The following is a 20,864-nucleotide window of genomic DNA, read 5'->3' as shown; positions in this document are numbered from 1 at the left end:
AACTTCCCCAGCCATCCACCACCCCTTTACTTCTTTAGCCGAGGGAAAGTTTTTGTGGATCCAATCACGATCCTCAGTGGAGTAGGTTGGGTTCCCTTCTGGCAGAGGGCCCATTCCTGGTGGTGGCAGGCTGAGGACCTGGAGGAGCACTGGCTCATCTCCTTCCTGGGCCACTTGCCGTGCCTCTGCATCTGCCCTTCAGTTTTTCTGGGCTTCAGGGGTTTGGCCAGTCTGGTGTCCTTGGCAGTGCACTATGGCCAGCCTCTTGGGCAGCAGGACAGCCTGGAAAAGATCCTGAATATGCTCAGCATGTTTGATGGGTTTACCCTCAGAGGTAAGGAACCCCCTTTCGGCATATATAGCTCCGTGTATGTGAGCAGTAGCAAAGGCGTATCTACTGTGTGTGTACGCAGTTAAACTTTGTCCCTCTGCCAGCCGTAGGGCCTTAGTCAGAGCCACCAATTTTGCTTTTTGTGCTGAGGTGGCATTTGGAAGGCACTGGGACCAGATTACTGAGTCCGAACTAACCACTGCCACCCCCGCCTGCCGGCGCCCCTCCGGAATAAAGCTGCTGCCATCAGTGAACCAAACAAGGTCAGCTGCAGACAGGGGTGTGTCTCACAGGTCAGGGCGGACCCCTGTCACCTGGGCCAGAACTTCCTGACAAGGGTGGATCTCCACCTTCATATCCGGGTCTGGCAGTAGGGTGGCAGGGTTGAGACCTGAGGAAGACTTGAGCAGTACCTAGGGTGCATCTAAGAGCAAGCTCTGGTAATGAAGTAACCGGGCATTACTAATCCACTTACCCGGAGGATGACGCAACATCCCTTCCAAGGCATGGGAGGTAGCCACCATCACCTGTTGTCCCAGGGTGAGTTTATCGGCGTCCTTCAAGGTGACTGCTGCTGCAGCTATGATACGCAGGCACGGTGGCCAGCCAGCTGCAACCGGGTCCAACTTTTTTGAAAGGTAAGCTACTGGCCTTACCCAAGGTCCTAAGGTTTGGGTCAATACTGCCTTGGTGATGCCATTTTTTTCATGCACAAAGAGATTGAAGGCCTTCTCTGGGTCTGGCAAGGCCAGAGCTGGTGCAGTCAGAAGGGCCAATTTAAGAGAGTCAAAGGCCTATTGATGAGCGTCTCCCCAGGAGAAGGAGTCCTTTGGGGAACTGCCTTCTTTGGTGAGTTCATATAAGGGTCCCGCAGTTTCTGCAAACCCAGGGATCCAGAGTCTGCAATAACCCACAGAGCCAAGGAATTCCCGTACCTTACATCTGTTCGTGGGTGGAGGAATGTCCAAAATGGTGCATGTCATGGCTTCAGTGAGCCACCGTTTTCCTTCCTTGAGTCGGTACCCCAAATAGGTGACCTGCTGACAGCAGATTTGAGCCTTTTTTTGCACTGGCCTGTTAACCCAGTGTCCCCAACGTGGTGAGAAGTTTTTCTGTGCCACTGACGCATAGCTCCTGGCTGGAGGCAGCTAGAAGGATGTCATCTACATATTGAAGAAGAGTTAGGTGGGGGTGACTGCTACGAAAGGGCATCAAGTCTCTAGCCAAAGATTCATTAAACAAGGTGGGTGAATTTTTGAAACCCTGTTGCAGTCTAGTCCAGGTCAGCTGTTCACACAAGCCAGTATCTGGGTCTCCCCACTCAAAAGCAAACAATTTTTGACTTTTAGGTGCCAGTGGAATGCAGAAGAAGGCATCCTTGAGATCTCACACAGTGTACCACTGATGGGAGGGAGGCAAGGAGCTCATCAGAGTGTATGGATTAGGCACAGTGGGATGAATGTCAGCCACCCTAGCATTAACCTCTTGTAGGTCTTGGACTGGTCTATAGTCTCCCGTATGTGGTTTCTTAACCAGGAAGAGAGGCGTGTTCCATGCAGAATGACATGGGCAGAGAATGCCGGCTGCCCGCAGTTTCTTAATGTGTGGCGAAATGCCCACTCGGGCCTGAATAGGCATAGGGTATTGCCGAACTTGAACTGGTTCCGCACCAGGCTTTAGTTCGACAAAAATGGCTGGTTGCTTGACCGCCAGTCCCGCCCCCCGTCTCTGCCCATGCTGTCAGGAAGCAGCGCAGCCACTCTGCCATATATATTTTTTGTTCTGTGGGCAGCGAGTATAATCGAAACTCGTCCACCAGTGACAGTCAAGATGAATGCAGGATTGTCCATGGTTATATTTGTCCCCCCCCAAATGTTGGCCCCTGGCATTAGAAACCTCCACTCCTCCTGGGCCAAAGGTTATACGGGCTCCCACCTTTGTTAAGAGGTCACGTCCGAGCAGTGGCACAGGGCAATCAGGGATAACCATGAAGGAATGGCTTACCATGCCGGAGGCCAGGTTTACCTTCCTGGTTGTAGTCCAGTCATATAGTTTGGATCCAGTAGCGCCCTGGACCCAGGTAGTACGGCGGGAACGTTTTTCTCCATTTGCCAGTAAAACTGAGTATTGAGCTTCTGTGTCAACTAGAAAGTCCACATCCTTTCCCTCCACTTTGAGAGTTACCCTGGGCTCGGGGAAAGGAACCGAACCCCGACTCCCCTAGTCACTATCATCTGACGCAGCTGTCCCGGCCAGGAGGACAGGGGTTGATTTTGGTTTATTTTCCCATTTTGTTGCTTTTGGGCAATTTTTTGCCCAGTGTCCATATTTTTTGCACCGGCAGCATTGATCTTTGTCCCACTTGAGAGGGGAGCGTTTGGGTCCCTGTCCCTGTCTCGTCGGTCGTCCACTTTTATTGGGAGTTTTATTTTGGGGCCGGTTACCTACTGTTGCTAATAAAATTTTTTTTTTTTTTAAATTTTATTTTTATATTCCCCCATACAATTGCAAACGCCCCATTCTGACCCCAATCCTTCCCCTCCCGCCCCCCACCCCCAAAAAGTGTCTCTGGTTCATAGTTTTTTGTTGATTTTGATTTTCACTTTCTTATATTCATTTTCCTGGTCCCTTATTTAAGTTTTCTAGATTCCTGCTATGAGTGAGACCATCCGGTATTTTTCTTTTTCTTTTTGGCTTATTTCGCTGAGCATGATCCCTTCCAGTGCCATCCATGTTGCTGCAAATTGCATGTGTTTATCTTTTTTGAATGCTGAGTAATATTCCATGGTATATATGTACCACATCTTCTTGATCCAGTCATCTATTTTTGGGCATTTGGGTTGTTTCCAAAGCTTAGCTATTGTAAACAGTGCTGCTATAAACATAGGAGTGCAGGTGCTCTTTGGAATGGATGTTTCTGTGTCCTTTGGGTAAATACCTAGGAGTGGAATTGCTGGATCATATGGAAGCTCTATGTTTAGTAGGTCCAGAAATCTCCACACAGCTCTCCATAGTGGTTGGACCAGTTTGCACTCCCACCAACAGTGCACAAGAGTTCCTTTTTCTCCACATCCTCGCCAACATTTGTTGTTGCTAGTTTTTTTAATATGTGCCATTCTCACTGGTGTGAGATGGTATCTCATGGTAGTTTTGATTTGCATTTCCCTGATGACAAGTGATGTTGAACATTTTTTCATATGTCTGTTGGCCATTTGCATTTCCTCTTCAGAGAAGTTTCTTTTTAGCTCTTCTGCCCATTTTTTGACGGGATTATTTTCTTTGTTGTTGCTGAGTCTCATCAGCTCTTTGCAGATTTTTGTGATCAGTCCTTTATCATTAGTGTTGGGTGCAAAAATGTTCTCCCAGTTGGTGGGTTTCTCTTTGTTTTTGTTATTGTCTCTTTTGCTGTGCAGAAGCTCTTTAATTTGATGTAGTCCCAGCTGTTTATCTTTCTCTTCACTATCACTGCTTTGGGTGATGTGTCTGTAAAGATGTCTTTGATGTGCAAATCCCGTAGTGTTTCGCCTATATTTCCTTCTATGTATTTTATGGTTTCAGGTCTTATGTCTAGTTCTTTAATCCATTTTGAGTTGATTTTTGTGTATGGTGTGAGGTAGTGGTCAAGCTTCATTCTTTTGCATGTAGCGACCCAGTTTTCCCAGCACCATTTATTGAACAAACTTTCTTTGCTCCAATGCATAGTCTTTGCTCCTTTGTCAAAGATTAGTTGACCATAAATCTGTGGGTTTATTTCTGGATTTTCTATTCGATTCCATTGGTCTGTATGTCTGTTCTTGTGCCAATACCATGCAGTTTTGATGATTATGGCTTTGTAGTATAGTTTGAAGTCTGGGAGTGTGATGCCTCCATTTCCTTCTTTTTTTTTCAGTAGAGCTTTGGCTATTCGGGGTTTTTGGTGATTCCATATGAATTTCATCAATAATTGTTCTATTTCTTTGAAGAATGCCATTGAGATTTTGATTGGAATAGCATTGAATCTGTATATTGCTTTTGGTAGGATGGCCAATTTAATAATGTTTATTCTTCCAATCCATGAGCAGGGGATGTCTTTCCATTTCTTTGTGTCTTCTTCTATTTCTTTTAACAGTGTTTTATAGTTTTCTTTGTATAGGTCCTTTACCTCTTTTGTTAGATTTATTCCCAAATATTTGATTTTTTTTGTTTCAATAATAAAAGGGGTGGTTTTTTTGATTTCTTCTTCTTCAGATTTATTGTTTGTGTATAGGAAGGCTACTGACTTTTGCGAGTTGATTTTGTATCCTGCCACTTTACTGAATTGATTGATGAGTTGAATTAGTTTTTCTGTGGAGATTTTGGGGTTCTCTATGTATATTATCATATCATCTGCAAATAGTGATAGGTTGACTTCTTCTTTTCCTATTTGGATTCCTTGGATGTCTTTCTCTTGTCTTATTGCTCTGGCTAGGACTTCCAGTATTATATTGAAAAGCAGTGGTGAGAGTGGACATCCTTGTCTTGTTCCAGATCTTAATGGAATTGCTTTCAGCTTTTCACCATTGAGAATGATACTGGCTGTTGGCTTGTCATAGATGGCCTTTATGATGTTGAGGTATGTTCCTTGTATCCCAAGAATTTCAAGGGCTTTTATCATGAATGGGTGTTGCACTTTGTCGAAAGCTTTCTCAGCATCTATTGATATTATCATATGGTTTTTATATTTCTTTTTGTTGATGTGTTGGATAACGTTGATTGATTTTCGGATGTTAAACCATCCTTGTGCCCCTGGAATGAATCCAACTTGGTCGTGGTGAATTATCTTATGGATACATTGTTGGATTCTGATAGCTAAAATTTTATTGAGGATTTTTGCATCAGTGTTCATTAGGGAGATTGGCCTGTAGTTTTCCTTTTTTGTGTTGTCCTTATTCGGTTTTGGTATTAGTGTAATATTGGCTTCATAGAACGTGTTTGGTATTGTCCCTTCCTTCTCAATTTTTTGGAAGAGTTTGTGAAGGATAGGCACTAATTCGTCTCTGAATGTTTGGTAGAATTCATTTGTAAATCCATCAGGCCCTGGGCTTTTGTTTTTGGGGAGGTTTTTGATTACCGTTTCAATTTCGCTGCTTGTAATTGGTCTGTTTAGGTGTTCTATTTCTTCTTTATCTAGCTTTGGGTGATTGTAGAGTTGTAGGAATTTGTCCATCTCCTCAAGATTGTTGAACTTGTTTCCATATAACTGTTCATAGTAGTTACTGATTATTCTTTTGATTTCTGCTGTGTCCGTTGTGATTTCTCCTCTTTCATTTATGATCCTGTGTATTTGTGCTTTCTCCCTTTTTTCCTTTGTGAGCCTGGCTAGGGGTTTGTCGATTTTATTTATTTTTTCAAAGAACCAGCTCTTGGTTTCATTGATCTTTTGGATTGTTTTTTTAGTTTCAATTTCATTTATTTCTGCTTTGGTTTTTATTATTTCTTTTCTTCTACTGGTTTTGGGGTTTTTTTGTTGTTCTTTTTCTAGATCTTTGAGCTTCGAGATTAGGTTGTTTCTTTGAGTTCTTTCTTGTTTTTTGATGTGAGCTTCTATTGCTATATATTTTCCTCTTATTACTGCTTTTGCTGCATCCCATACATTTAGGATATTGGTGTCCTCCTTGTCATTCAATTCAAAGAATTTTTTAATTTCTTCTTTGATCTCCTCGTTAGTCCAGTGGTCTTCCAGTAGTGTGGCTTTTAATCTCCATGAGATAGGATAGTTCCTTGCCTTCTTTTTATGATTTATTTCTAGTTTGATGCCTTCGTGGTCAGAAAAGATGGTTGGTATGATTTCAATCTTGGTGTATCTGTTGATGTTTGTCTTGTGCCCCAGTATGTGATCGATCCTGGAGAATGATCCGTGTGCGCTTGAGAAAAATGTGTACTCCGTTTTTTTTGGGTTTAGTGTTCTATAGATGTCTGTTAAGCCCAAATGCTCTAGGTCCTTATTTAGAGCTTTAGTTTCTTTACTTATTTTTTGTCTTGTTGATCTATCCATTGTTGATAGTGGTGTGTTGAAATCTCCCACTACGTATGTGTTTTCTCTGATGTCTGTTTTCAGAGAGGACAACAGTTGTCTGATATATTTTGGTGCTCTTTAGTTTGGTGAGTATATGTTAATGAGTGTTATTTCTTCTTGAAGTATTGTCCCCTTGATCATAATGTAGTGACCATTGGGGTCTCTTTTTATTTTTTTGAGTTTGAAGTCTGTTTTATCTGATATAAGTATAGCTGTTCCTGCTTTCTTTTTTGGCCCATTTGCTTGTAGGATTGTTTTCCATCCTTTGACTTTGAGCCTATTTTTATCTTTTGTAGCTAAATGTGTTTCCTGGAGACAGCAAAAGGTTGGGTTTTGTTTCTTAATCCAGGCTGCAACTCTGTGTCTTTTTATTGAAGAGTTTAGTCCATTTACATTTAGAGTTAATATTGATATGTTAGCATCTGTATTTGCCATTATGTTTGTCTTTCCTTTGATTTTATTTATTCTTTTAATAACTTTTTTTTTTTTTGGTCTTCTTTCGTTGTTATTCGTCCCTCTGAGGTTCTGGCTTTAGGATTCCTTGTAGTATTTTTTGGAGTGGGGGTTTATTCGTAATGAAATTCCGGAGTTTCTCTTTGTCTGGGAAGGTCCATATTCTTTCTTCATGGAGGAAAGAGAGCTTTGCGGGATAGAGTATTCTTGGTTGGCATCTGTTTTCTTGGAGTCTGTTGACTATGTCCCTCCACTCTCTCCTTGCCTGTAGTGTTTCTTCAGATAAGTCTGATGTCAGCCTGATTGGTTTTCCTTTGAATGTTATCTGTTTCTTCCCTCTTGTCAGCTTCATTATTTTTTCCTTGTCCTGGATTCTTGGGAGCTTTACTATTATGTGTCTTGCTGTGCTTTTCCTTTCGTCGTGGAAGTTTGGTGTTCTTCTTGCTTCTTGTATATCAATTTTCAGCTCCTTCTTCTCATTTGGGAAGTTCTCTTCAATTATATCCATGAATATTTTCTCTGTTCCTACATCTCTCTCCTCTCCTTCTGGAATTCCTATAACTCTTATATTTCCTTTCCTCATGGAGTCAGATAGTTCCCGAAGTCTTTCTTCATTCTTTTTCCTTCGTACTTCTCTTTCCTTTTCTGTTTTGGTTCTTTTTATTTCTGTGTCTTCAAGATTACTTATTCGTTCTTCCATTTCATCTATTCTGCTTTCATTGCTTTTCCCAGAGTTCTTTAGTTCCTCCATTAATTCTTTGATCTCCTGCATTTCTCTTACTTCCCTCTTTAGGGACTCAATTTCCTTCTTCTGATCTATCACTTTTTTAATCATGGCAATTTTAAATTCTCTTTCTGGAAGGCTCAGAAGTTCTTCCAAGTTGCTGTCGTTGCAATCTGGGGAGTGGTTTTCTTTTTGTGGTGTGCTTCTTTCCTGAGGAGTTTTTAGGTTGCGTGTGGTTCTTCTACTCCCTACTGTCTGTTTTCTAATTTGTCGTATGCGTTGGGACACTGTGTTGCTCGGACTGACTGACATCTTGAGTGAACTTCTCCGCTCCCCTCTGGCTCTTCCAGGAGCCATCTCTGTCTTCTGGGGGAGCTTTCTGCTGGTTTTAGGCAGTTTTTACTGAAGAAATGTCCCTGTTCTCAAATGGCGAAGCGGGATGCAGTCCCTGCGCCTCCGGTTTCAGGCACACTCTTCTGCGCACCCGGTCTGCCCCGGACGTGGGTGCCTGCTCCCTCTGTGGGCTCAGACTGCTGGTCGGAAGGGGCCTGGCGTGGAATAACTTCCCGGCTGGCCACTGGGTCCTCCAGAAACCTTCTGCCCTTTTCAAGCAGTCTTAAGAAATGTCCTGTTTTATAGGGTGTTAGTGACTTTTTTTTTTCCTGGTCGCTAGGTGGCGCCAGAGATCTCTCCTATTGTCCTTGGGGGGCTGTTTTTCGCCTCCCCCCACCCCGTGGGACAGAGAACAGAGCGGGAATGGTAGGGTACACCTCAACAGCTTTGGGGTGCTGTGTCTGCCTTGTGCCCCACCGTCGTGGAGGACCCACGCCCCGAATTTTCGTGCCCCGGGTCTCAGTTCAAAGCCCTCAGTTCCAGGACGCAGGCTGTAGCCCAGTTCAGTGGCGCGGGAATGGCGCCTTTTGCACCGCTCCCGTGCCTGGGCGCCTGGTTCCTGCTCACTCAGGGAGGGACCTTCACCTCAGTGAGGACCTCCGTGCGTCTCCCCGCTAGCCTAGGTCGCAGGCGCGGGGACCTGGGCAGCCGCGATCCAGGTCTGCACTTGCTTTTCAAGCGCGCCGAGCGCGCCGCGTTTCCGCGCAGGCTTACCGGCAGCCCGGGCTGTGTGCGCGTCTCCCGGGGTCTTTGTTCTTCTCTAATGGCGCCCGGAGCCGTTCGCTCACCGCCGCGGCGGATCCTGCAGGGTTCGCCTCAGCTCCCGTTCACGGGGTGTGGTGGCTGCCATAGTTCCTTTCCACTCACAGTCCCGCTTGCTGCGTCGTTTGTTCTTGTGGGCCGTTTTGGTTTGTTGTTTCCTCCTCTCTGCCGGTCGGAGAGTGCCGCCTCTGTGGGCGGGGGAGGGGAGCAGGGTTCTGCTAATAAAATTTTTGTCATTTTTTTTTTTGTTTGGCTGCACGAATTTTTTTGTCCTTAACCCTGATTTTGTTTTTCTGCCTTTTTTGTTTTGCCCTTAATTTTTTTTTTGTTTATTCATTTTTTTTTTTTACTTTTTTTTAATTGAAAACTTTTTTAGCTGTCCTTAGTAATTTCTGAATTGGGCGTTTTCCCAATCTTTCTAGTGACTGAAGTTTTCGTTTAGTCTGGGGGTGCCTGATTTACAAAGGCCATTGTGACGGCCCGCGACTCTCAATTGACTTAGGATCAAGGGGAGTAAACTGCCTAAATGCCTCCATTATGCGCTCCAGGAAGGCTGCTGGGGTCTCAGTTGCCCCCTGACATATGTCTCCTACCTTGGCCAAATTGGTGGGTTTGCGCACTGCAGCGCGGAGACCAGCCATTAGAGTCTTGCGATAGATTCGGAGGTTTTCCCTACCTTTAGGCGTATTGTGATCCCACTGAGGCCGCTCCGTGGGAAAGTGGCGATTGATGATTGCCTGATCCTGGGTGGGCCGCCCGTCGCTCCCTGGGACCTGACGGCGGGCTTTCTCCAAAATTCTGTCCCACTCTTCCGTTGTGAAGAGGACCCGCATCAGCTGTAAGCAATTATTCCAACTAGGCTGGTGGGTGAAAAGAATGGACTCAAAGAGGTTAATGAGTCCCCTAGGATTGTCAGAAAAGGGAGTGTTTTGATGTTTCCAATTATACAAATCGGAGGTTGAAAATGGCCAATATTGGAGGTTTTGCTGGCCATTCTCACTTACCGAGCCCACTACCCTTAATGGGGCCAATGTGGTTTGGTCCAGTCGCCCTCTCTGGTCAGCTCGTTCCCTTCCTGGCTGGCGATGTCTTGTCTGGGCACTCACAGGGGAGCCAGGCGGGGTTGGTTCGGGATCGGGAATTAGAGGCTCAGGATCGGTTCTGGGTCTAAGGCGGGATAAGGGGGAGGCGGAGCAGTAGGCATCATAGACTCAAGGCTCTCATTAATATTCTGGGGATAGGAAGAGTTTTGGAGGACAGGCTTTTTGGGCCCTTTTTTCTGTTGTGCCAGACAAACAAGGGTTTTTCATTGTCCGACTGCTAGGGCAAGTCGCGGAACAAAGGGCCGCAACCACTGAGGGGAAAGGTAATAATATCTTCCTACAGAAGTATATAAGGAATTTGATCAGGGTGAAAAGCCATAACTTGCTTTTTTGACCTGTCTGATGACAGCAATGTCCAAGAATCCTCCACGTGGCCACTGAATGCCAGTAAACGTCGGCCATTTACTGGAACAGAAAGTGATTAGTAACCTTTTTTTAATAACAAGACTAAGGTTTTGGGCCCTTGTCCGGACCTCCGAGAAATCGTCCACCATGAGGGACAATGGTGTGGTTTGTCCCTGACCCATCCTGTAGAAAGAAAAGCAAGACAGGGACAACAATCCCCACAAGACACAAACTGAAGACCACAGATAACAGAAACAGGCCCTTGGGCTTACCAGAGAGGCCAGTGATTATTTTTCAAATTTGCCTTCCTGTCCTGGCCTGAGCCTCGGAATGGGTTCTGGAATAACCGTCGGAAACAGGCATCAATGCCCCGGCCTGTGCCTTGGGACTGGTTCCGGAAAAACCATTGGAACCGGCTCCGGAAAACCTGTTGGAGTCCGACGGCCTTATACACCTCAGATTTTTGGATTTCTCCTTGGAACTGGACCTCGTATGCCCCAGAAAAATTTGAATTTCTCTGGGCGTCGGCCGTCGTGGGTTTGAGATGTCTTTCCAAACCCTGTGCCCCTGTTCGTTTGGCGCGTCCGCCCGACCCAGGAAGCCCATATACCAGGAATCAGATGTCCTCCTCAGGCCTAAGCCTTTTTCTGGACACTTTGTGTAGTAATTGGGGATCCCGGATGAGCCCACAAAATGTTAGGAGTTGGCGCCTCAACTCTATCCAGGGTTCCCAAAGACCACACGGAGCCAGAATGCAAAAGCAAAAAGGCTTTATTGCTAGCTTAAGTAAGGGCCCAACTCTACCTGGAGTACTGACACAGCAGTCTCATCAAGTTGAAAGAGGGACCCCCTCCCAGAGCAACCAACTGTTTTTGTACTTTGTTGACAGGATGCGGGGACTTTTTACACCAGGGGCCAAGTTCGGCCTGATTGGGTATCTCTCCTTGGCACTAGTTAAGTTTTGTTTACCCTTGTCTTGTGATTTTTACCCCAGTCTGGTGGTTTTTGCCCTGAAACAAAACTAAGGCATAGCTGTGCCCTTTAAAATGTTTGTTTTCCTTAAAATGGCTGCTGTCTTGCTATGTCTAATTTTTTAATATTTTACAGTACAATTCTATGAATATACTCAAAACCACTGAATTGTGCATTTTTAAATTAATGAATATTATTGTTATAGGGCCTTGACCCAAAAGAGTGGGTCCTTTGCTCTCTAGGCAAAGATCTTACCAGAGAGTGCTGGTATACTTGAACCAGGCAAGGCTTTATTACAGAAACTGATGCCCATGGGAGCCAGTCTGAGAAAGGAGAATATAACCTGGCCCCCTGAATCAAGTTAGGAGGAGATAGCTAAAGGGTAAGTCCATGGCAGGGTGGGGTGTGTGTGGCAGGTTGGGGAGAGCAGCCTCAGCTTATACTGGATGGGCTTCACCAGACCCTGTGCAGATGGGCTATATTCCAACTGCACAGCACATCTGGGCTCTTTGTGAGATAATCATTCATCAGGATCTAATGCTTTTTATCTATCATGGCACTGCTCATGGTTAGTGTAGGGGGCTGAATTGTTTGAACAGGACTTACAAAAGGACTGGATAAAAATCATTTGACAGGCCCACAGTTTCTTTAACCTAGGTTATCTCATTATGGTATTGTAGGGTAAATGGTTTTTCAGGCTTTTCTGCCCTCCAACCATTAGGATTGCCCTGTCTGATGGGGTACCTGCAGTTGTTACATTGTTGCAAGCTGTCTTATTTACTTCTGTGGGCCATGGGAGGAGTATTGAGATGGTCACCAGGAGAAGCAGAGGTGGGAGTACCAAGGCCTGAGAAGGGCAGAGTGAAGACTTGCTGGGGGCCTGGAAGCCTGGTGGCCCCATGGCCCCCCAGCAACCCTGCCTGCTGTGTACCTGTTTGCCACAGCAGTCCTGAGGGCTCCAGGACTCTCCTTTACCTGTCTGCTTGGATCATAGGAATCCTGCTCTGTGCCCATCTTGCCCTACAGGTATGTGAATGAAGCTGTTACAAAATAAGAAGATAAAGCAACTTGGGGGCCTACCAGCTGGTGCAAGGGGTTAAGCATCAGCACTATAAAGCTATCCATGGCCACTGCAGCACTAGTTCTAACCCCAGCCAGGGAGCTAACCCACATGGCAAAGCAGACCTTACCTGTCTCATCCACTGCTCCACTTAGCAGTGTATTTTCAGTCAATTGGCCTGTTCTGCTCCCCACTCTGTCTCTGGTGAGTCCTCTCACCAGCACCCCCTCACCTCTGGCCTGCACCCCAGCTCTTGTATGCATAAATAAATAAATCTTAAAAAAAAAAGGAAGATAAAGCACCAGAGTGTTTCCAAGAAAAAACTCCAGGGATAGGAAGAGCTGAGTACCCAGAAGAGAGGAAGCCTAGTAAACAGAGGAACAGAGTAAGAGTTTAGGGGATACTCAGGAAATATAAGGGGCAGAAGCAGCCCCCAGGATTTAGCATCTCTGGGGATGATTCAGTGTTTGGGGTTTCAGCAGTTTTGGATTTTCATCAATTCTGGGATCAGCCATTTCTGCCCCCACTACGCCGGCTTTGCAGAAGGCTGTGGTGGGCGTCTGAAGGACATAGTGAGGCTTCCAGCAGCCAACCTCAGAGAAGAAATGTTCGCAGACTTTGCAAGTAGTCGAGCAACTAAAACTGTTCCCAGCTTTGCTGCTGTTACAGCCTGGCAGGGAAGGCGAAGACCTGGAGCTGGGCACCTGGCTGAGCTGCATGCGTGTGGCCATTTGTTGGGTTGTTCAGCTGCTGCAACTGCTGTTTTGAGTGTCGCTTGCCAGGTGCTGTGCTGGGACATCTTGGCAGCTCCGTGAATGTCTCTTGTTGTGTCTTCTGTTGTCTTCATAAGTTGGATTCCGGCCTGTGGTCTGGCTGCCATGTGCTCCAAGCCCTCAGTGGCGGGAATATGCCATCATGGGAGCATTTGTGTTTGGGAATTTGAAACCCTGGACACGGCTTTGGGTGAGGTAAACAGCCATATGTGGCCTCAGGAACTCTTTGATTTTCCTGGTTTGTCAAATAAACCCCATTATTGTTTTTCTCTGAATCTGTGTATTCTTGCAATTGTGCACATGGGTGAAGAACTCAGACTGCGACAAGTAAACTATTTGGGCAGTGTCCTTGGCGAGTTTTTGTGCCCCTTGCAGCCTGGTATCAATCTCAGTACCTCTGTCATTTCCTATACTCTCTATAATTCACTCCTTTCTGGGTCTACCTGCTCTATGAAAGTTGCAATTCACTCACAGTGTGATTTAGAAGAGCCAAAAGAAGAGATTCATTCCCCATTCACTAAACACCCTCTCCCACTGACCTTGCAGCAGGTGTCAGGAGGATCTTGGAGGGAAAGGGGAAACTGAGGCCCTCAGTCACCTTCTGAGGGGCCTGGAACTCTGTGTCTTGTCACTAAGGAGTGTGGGTGGGTGATTCTCTGGCCTCCCCCACCCTGCCCCCATTGCCATGTGCTCCTACTCAGCTACAGTCCAAACTGCTTGTGTTGCAAGTCAGCTTCTTGCCACCTGCAGAGCAGAGCCAAGCCCCTTAGTTTGGCTGAGGTCACAGCAGCCCTGCCTGAGCTGTAGTGTTACCTTCCACACCAATTCTATTAATAGCTGCTGCACTGACCCTTCCAGCTCTCAGAGCCCTCTGCCCCTCTAGCTGCCCCACCCATGCACCCATCTTCACTGCTTGGAAACCAGGTACTTTTTCTAAGATGTCGCTGACAATTCCTAAATCTCCTGGAAGGAGGAATTAGCTCTTCTTTCCCTCCTAGAGCTTCCCAGTCCCTTGCTTCTGGGAATTTATTCTTGCAAGAAGCAGGTTACACTCTGCCCCTGGCAGATTCGATACTTCAAAATTCTTCCCAGACCAGGACTAACATCAGGCAGGAAAAGGTAATTACTGAAAAGCCCTCACATGTATCTGCTCTGCTTTAAGTGTGCAAAACCCTGTCAAGCTATCCTGGTGGCTCTTTGAGACTTGCTTTGATACTTTCTTAGGTGGATTCAGAACAGTCTTCAGGGTTGGCACACTTCACCACACAGCTATGGATAGCAGCTCTTTAGGTGCTGTGTCTGAGAGTGTGTCCTGAGAGTGTTCAGCTGTGGACTCAGAAGGACCCTTTGATGACCAGCAAGGTGCATTTTTCTGTGTCACTCTTCTTTGGTACATTTGTCATTCCTGGCAGAGAAAACCTTGCATAAATGACAGTAACATCAGTGAGTCACTGTAGGATGGTGAGAGGAATGCTGGGTATGTAGGACAAAGGGCAAAAAGTGGCCAAAGAAAACACAAAAGGGCAAGTGTACTCTTGCTGTATCACTAAGTGCTAAACTGAAGAGACTAACAGTTGTCTTATGTTGCCTTTGTTGAAGCAGGAAATACAACTTTCTCACAACGAATGAAGATTCTGAAGTTTGTGGGCAATTTCCCTTTCAAATAACAATTTCCCCTTTAAATAACAGCAAATGCTTGTTGCCTCAGTCTATCTGACATGGACTTTTCTCTTCCCAACTCAGAGACTTTGGGTTTCTCTTTCCTGTGCTGCAGCCTGGAAACTAAATTCCCCCTCAGTCTTCTGGGGCAGTTGTAGAATTTACTGTTTTTCTGCTTTGAGAAGTCACTGTCTTTTGCTCTTCATTTGTTTTTTCATATATTGTGTTTGCTATTGTAGACCATTACTTCAGATGGGGTGAATAGATCAATCTTTCAGTGGAAGCAAAATTACTTAACAGTTTACTTGATATTAATTTCTAACATTTATAAATTGCTTAAAAGATAAGTTTATATGACAGCTTCTTTTCATAGTTCAACGTGTCTGTGACCATGTTAGATGGCACATGTTCAGATATAAATGGTCTTTGGAAATTCCTGGGATGTAATGTCTAAGACGACCTTAATATTTTACAAGTGGGGACTTCCCTCGTGGCACAAGGGATTAGGTCTCAGCATCATCAAGCTGTCGCCAGCCACCGCAACATGAGTTCTCTTCCCAGCCAGGGAGCTGACCCACATGGCGCAGCAGACCTCTCCTGTCTTTCCCACTGCTCCCCTCAGCAGTGTATTTCAGTCAATCCACTACTCTGCTCCCCACTCTGTCTCTGGTGAATCCTCTCACTCTCTGCACCTCTGACCTATACCTCAGTTCTTGCATGCATAAACAAATAAAATATTTTATAAATAAAATAAAAAATATTTTACCAATGTTAATTTATTATATCAGGTCTCGGTTGCATGCTATATAGCGTTAACAGCCCTGAAGACAAGTGGGCCTCATGTTTACATTCTGGTTCCCAGAGCAAGTGTATCTCTATCCATGTGGGGCAGGGCAGGTGTCCAGATTAACAATGCCTGCTGGGAATTGTACTGCCTTGAACATGGGATTCAGCCCAATGGTCAGATGATAAGTGACAAAACCATCGGTGGTGGGGCTGACTCATTCAACATGTTCTTCAGGGAGACGGGAGCTGGCAAGCATGTGCCCAGAGCAGTGTTTGTGGACCTGGAGCCCACCGTGGTTGATAGGTACTCAGACACTTAGACAACATTCCAGAGAAGGTGGGAGAACCACGCTAAAGCCCCTCATGTGCTCCTTTGAATCCCTCTGCAGAAAGGCTAGGACATACAAGCGAAGGCCCTCGGCCATGTTAGGCGAGAAATGGAAAGGTTTGCTTGCAGTGAATGTGGTATGCTGGCTCCTGATTTAGAAAATCCTCAAGTTGAGTAAAGGGCTGCTTTGTCTGCAGCAGGATGGCTGATGATAGACCAATTGGTGGCTCCCTCAGCCCCGGTCAGGTGGGTATGTAGACTCTGCCTGTGGGAACGTGGGCACTGGTACCTGCCTAATGTCCCGTGGTGCATGAGAGTCTTGACTTGTGTATGAGACATAGAAAGTTATGTGGAGAACCTTCATTGTGTTGCTCCAGGTTAGAAGGCCAGTAGTAGATTAGAAGGCCAAGGAGAGCTGAGGAGAGAGAGCAAGCAAGTCCTTTCAACTGAAGTGACAGAAAGGGCACCCTATGTGACCGTTGTCTCCCAGGCTTTAGGGTTACAAATGGGACTGCCTGGCAGAAGTGGTGCTGACCTGGTGGCTGTGTTGGGTATAAGGGATATGGGGGTGTGAGAGCTGTTTCCCTTTTTGGGAACCGGTGGAGTTGGTATTTGTACCGAGTTGACTGAACAACACATGCTTAGTAGAAGGGACCTGCTTGTGAATCTCTGCCCTGATGGGCTCACAGTGGGCCTCAAAAAATGCAGCACATGTATCCTCTCTGCAGATGAAGTGCGCACATTGACCAGGCAGCTCTTCCACCCTGAGCAGCTGATCACCTGGAAGGAAGATGCAGGCAATAATTTTGCCAGAGGCCATTATACCATCAGCAGGGAGATTGTTGACCCGGTCCTGGACCAGATCTGCAAACTGGTGAGAACGCATGGAAGGCTTCCCACAGATGTTGTACTGGACAGGAGGGCGGGCTTGAGATGGGGACTGGCAGGTCATTCTGTCCAAACCCAGGCTGGAATGGTGAGTCCACAGGCTAACTCTGCAGTGTGACCACAGTGTGTCCACAGTTGTTTAGCGACTGCTCAGCTTTGCCTCTGAGCATGATGCATGTTCGCCATGGATGATTTGAGTCCATAGACACATGCTGAGGAATGTTTGGGGGTGTTCCTGTTGGAGTGTGGTGGTGTGGCTGCTGCAGGTGTTGACCCTTGTCTCGTTTTTGCTCTCAGGCAGGCAGACCAGTGCACGGGGCTGCAGGGCTTTCTCATCTTTCACAGATTTAGGGGCAGCACCGGCTCCAGATTTACATCTCATGGAGCGTCTGTCAGTGGACTATAGCAAGAAGTTCAAGCTGGAATTTGCCATTTATCCGGCCCCCCATGTGTCCACGGCTATGTTGGAGCCCTACAACTCCATTCTGACCACCCACGCGACCCTGGAACGTTGTGACTATGTCTTCATTTTGGACAACGAAGCCATCTATTAGCACAACCTGGACATCTAACGGCCCATGTAAGGTCAGGACAGGACACGGGGCAGGTTTCCTAATATCCAGCAGACTGGGTAAAGGAGGAGTCAGAGTCCTCAGTGTTTTTGCAGGTCTTTTATTGGGGTTCACCAGGCATACAGCAGGCAGGGGTGCTGGGGGGCTGGTAGTCTGGCAGGCCTCCCAGCCCCCAGCAAGTCTTCACTCTATCTGGGCTCTCTGGCCTTCTCTGCTTATCTCTCAGCTTCTCTTTTGGCTTCTGCTGATATTGCTGGCATCCCCGTGACACCACCCTTAAAAGCCCAGTCTCAGCCCAGGTGAATCCCATCTACCTATGCCCACACCCAACTCCAGGTGCCCGCCATCAGGCATGCATTCAGGACCACAAGAATCCATCATCTATCCTGATGGTGGGAAGGCAGAAAAGCTTGACATTTTTCCTTACCCTACAGCCCACCTACACCAACCTCAATCATCTGATTGGCAGATTATGTCCTCTATTATGGCTTCCCTGCCCTTCAACAGGTCCTTGAATGTAGACTTGACGGAATTCCAGACCAACCTTGTCCTGTACCCTTGCATCCACTTTCCCCTGGTCTTCTATGGCCCAGCCATCTCAGCAGAGACAGTATAGCAGCAGGAATGGGCACAGGGCAGGATTTCTATGACCGGAGCAGAAGGGGTAAAGGAGGAGAGAGTCATGGAGCCCTCGGTGGCTTTTCAGGCTTTTTTAAGGTACATAGCAGGCAGGGGTGCTGGAGGCCTGCCAGCCTCCTGGCCCCCAACAAGTCATCACTCTTTCTGGGATCTCTGGCCTTCTCTTGTAGACTGTGCTTCTCTTGTGGTTCTGCTGGTGTCCCCTTGATGCTGCCCTTATAAGGTCAGTCTCTCAGCCCAGGTGTACCCACTTATGCATGCCCACACCCTATTCCAGGTGCCTGCCATCAGACATGCATCCAGGATTGCAGATCCATCATCAATCCTAATGGCAGGAGGGCAGAAAAGCCTGATACTTTCACGCTTAGGCCTACCATGAGCAGCTGTCTGTGGCTGAGATCACCAGTGCTTGCTTCGAGCCAGCCAAACAGATGGTCAACTGTGACCCTCGCCACGGCAAGTAGATGGCCTGCTGCATGTTGTACAGGACGACATGGTCCCCAAAGATGTCAACACGGCCATCACTACCCTCAAGACCAAGCGCACCATCAGCTTTTGGATTGGTGCCTGACTGGGTTTGGCACTGGGTGACATTGGGGGTTTTCCCTGTTGGCAAGCAGCAAACCCTGCAATGGAAAGCTGCCCCTTTGTGCACAATGCCTGTGTCCCATATGAATTGGGACCTTTGTCAGAAATTAGTGAAACTGAGTGGTAGTTGTAGGGTAAAGAAAATATCAGGCTTTTCTGCCCTTCCGCCATCAGGATAGATGATGGATCCTTGTCCTGATGCATGTCTGATGGCGGGCACCTGGAATAGGGTGTGGGCATAGGTAGATGGGATTCAGCTGAGCTAAGACTGTGCTTTTTAAGGGCGGTGTCACGGGGACGCCAGCAGCAGCAGCAGCAGCAGCAGTAGAAGCCGAAGCAGAAGCCAAAAGAAAAGCCGAGAAGCAGCAAAACGAACGCCAGAGAGCCCAAATAGAGTGAAGACTTGCTGGCCTCCCAGCCCCCCATCCAGCACCCCTGCCTGCCATATGCCTGGTGAACCCCAATAAAAAACCTGCAAAACTACTGAGGACTCTGACTCCTCCTTTACCCGGTCTGCATGGGATCAGAAAACCTGCACTGTGCCCAGTCTGGCCTTTACAGTAGTTTATTCAGTGGTGCTTTTTGAACTTCATTTCTGAGTCACTACACTGTAAATCTGATGAGAGCATTTTTTTTTCAACAGAATAGTTTTGTGAAAGATTTTTGTTCCCACATCCCTTCCCCTTATGTAATACCAGTATTAGTGAGGCAGACATGTAGATGTGTAGTTTTCTGGGCATTTTGGTAATTCATGTGGATATTGGCATTCCTGTACACTGCTATCTCTAGTCTCACTCCAATTTCATGGATGTGTAGAAATTAAATACAATATAAATGTGTGTTGATTTAAAGAAAAACTGCCATGAATGTTTTCATGAAGGAAATGGCATCTTCAGAGTGTGTCTCAGATATATGATATGTATCACTGCAGGGTAAGGAAAAATGTCAGGCTTTTCTGCCCTCCCGCCATCAGGATAGATGACGGAACCTTGCGGTCCTGAATGCATGCCTGATGGTGGGCACCTGGAATAGGGTGTGGGCATAGGTAGATGGGATTCACCTGGGATAAGACTGTGCTTTTAAGGGCGGCGTCACGGGGATGCCAGCAGCAGCAGAAGCCCAGAGAGAAGCAGAGAAGAAGAAGCAGAAGTAGAGAACGCCAGAGAGCCCAGATAGAGTGAGGATTTGCTGGGGGCTGGGAGGACTGCCAGCCTCCCGGCCCCCCAGCACCCCTGCCTGCCATATGCCTGGTGAACCCCAATAAAAGACCTGCAAAAACCCACTAAGGACTCTGACTCCTCCTTTACCCAGTCTGCTGGATCAGAAAACATGCACCGTGTCCATTCCTGCTCCCTACAATCACCCTTCCACTTTATACAGGCTAGAAACCTTGCTGTTGCTGTGCAGCTTTGTCTTGTACTTTATGAGTAACACTATCAGTTCCTTCCATATGGGAACCTCTGGTTCACTGAACCTTGTTTTGCAAGTCTCCTCTGCTGACTCAGATCCTCACAGCTTCTGGTGAGACTGCTGAAGTGGGTTCTTATCTGGGATTTCTTATTTTGGATTCTATTCTAGTTAAAACGTCAATATGATTAACAAGCCCACCACCTCATTTTGTAAATTAAGTTTTAGATGAATATAGGCCACACCTGTTATTGGCATATGTAGTGGCAGGAATGACACAGGGCAGGTTTTCTGATCCAGCAGACTGGGTAAAGGAGGAGTCAGAGTCCTCAGTGGCTTTTGCAGGACTTTTATTTAGATTTATCAGGCATATGGCAGGCAGGGGTGCTGGGGGGCCGGGAGGCTGGCAGTTCTCCCAGCCTCCAGCAAGTCTTCACTCTATCTGGGCTCTCTCTGGCATTCTCTCTGCTTCTCTTCTTCTCTTGGCTTCTGCTGGCGTCCCCATGACGCAGCCCTTAAAAAGCCCAGTCTTAGCCCAGATGAATCCCATCTACATATGCCTACATCCTACTCCAGGTGCCCACCATCAGGCATGCATTCGGGACCACAGGGTTCTGTCATACATCCCAATGGCGGGAGGGCAGAAAAGCCTGATACTTTTTTCCTTACCCTACAACATATTGTGACGCTTTTGGGCTACAAAGCTAGCGTCACTCAATTACTCAGAACATCTCAGTTGTGACAGCTGTCTGCTCTAAAAAGTCTTGAACAGGGCCTCCCCTGGTGGCACAGTGGTTGAGTGCTGGGCTGCGAAGCTGCCCACAGCCTCTGAAGTTCCGGTTCGATCCCCGGCTGCCAGTGAGGGTCCCACGTGGCGCGCAGACCTCTCCTGCTGCCCGCTGCTCCCCTCAGCAGTGTACTTCATCATTCTGCCTGTTCTGTTCCCCGCTCTGGCTCTGGTGAATTCTCTCACTCTCCCGCGCTTCTCACTGTACCTGGTGCTTGCATAAATAAATAAATAAATCTTAAAAAAGTAAATAAAAAATA

At 46.8% G+C, this 20,864-nt stretch overlaps 1 long non-coding RNA gene across 1 annotated transcript; it reads left to right on the top strand.

Moving 5' to 3' along the window:
* The first annotated feature begins 11,921 nt into the window (after positions 1-11,921).
* On the top strand, positions 11,922-17,281 carry LOC129144944 (uncharacterized). The gene is made up of 3 exons (XR_008549792.1): positions 11,922-12,143; positions 16,452-16,597; positions 16,909-17,281. It is a non-coding gene; the product is annotated as an uncharacterized LOC129144944 (long non-coding RNA).
* Positions 17,282-20,864: the final 3,583 nt, after the last annotated feature.

Source organism: Talpa occidentalis, unplaced genomic scaffold, assembly GCF_014898055.3.
Source record: "Talpa occidentalis isolate TD23 unplaced genomic scaffold, MPIMG_talOcc4v2.1 talOcc4.8, whole genome shotgun sequence".
In the NCBI taxonomy this organism is placed as follows: Eukaryota; Metazoa; Chordata; class Mammalia; order Eulipotyphla; family Talpidae; genus Talpa; species Talpa occidentalis.
Note: the sequence above shows the minus strand (reverse complement) of the source record. Positions and strands in the feature narration are given on the sequence as shown.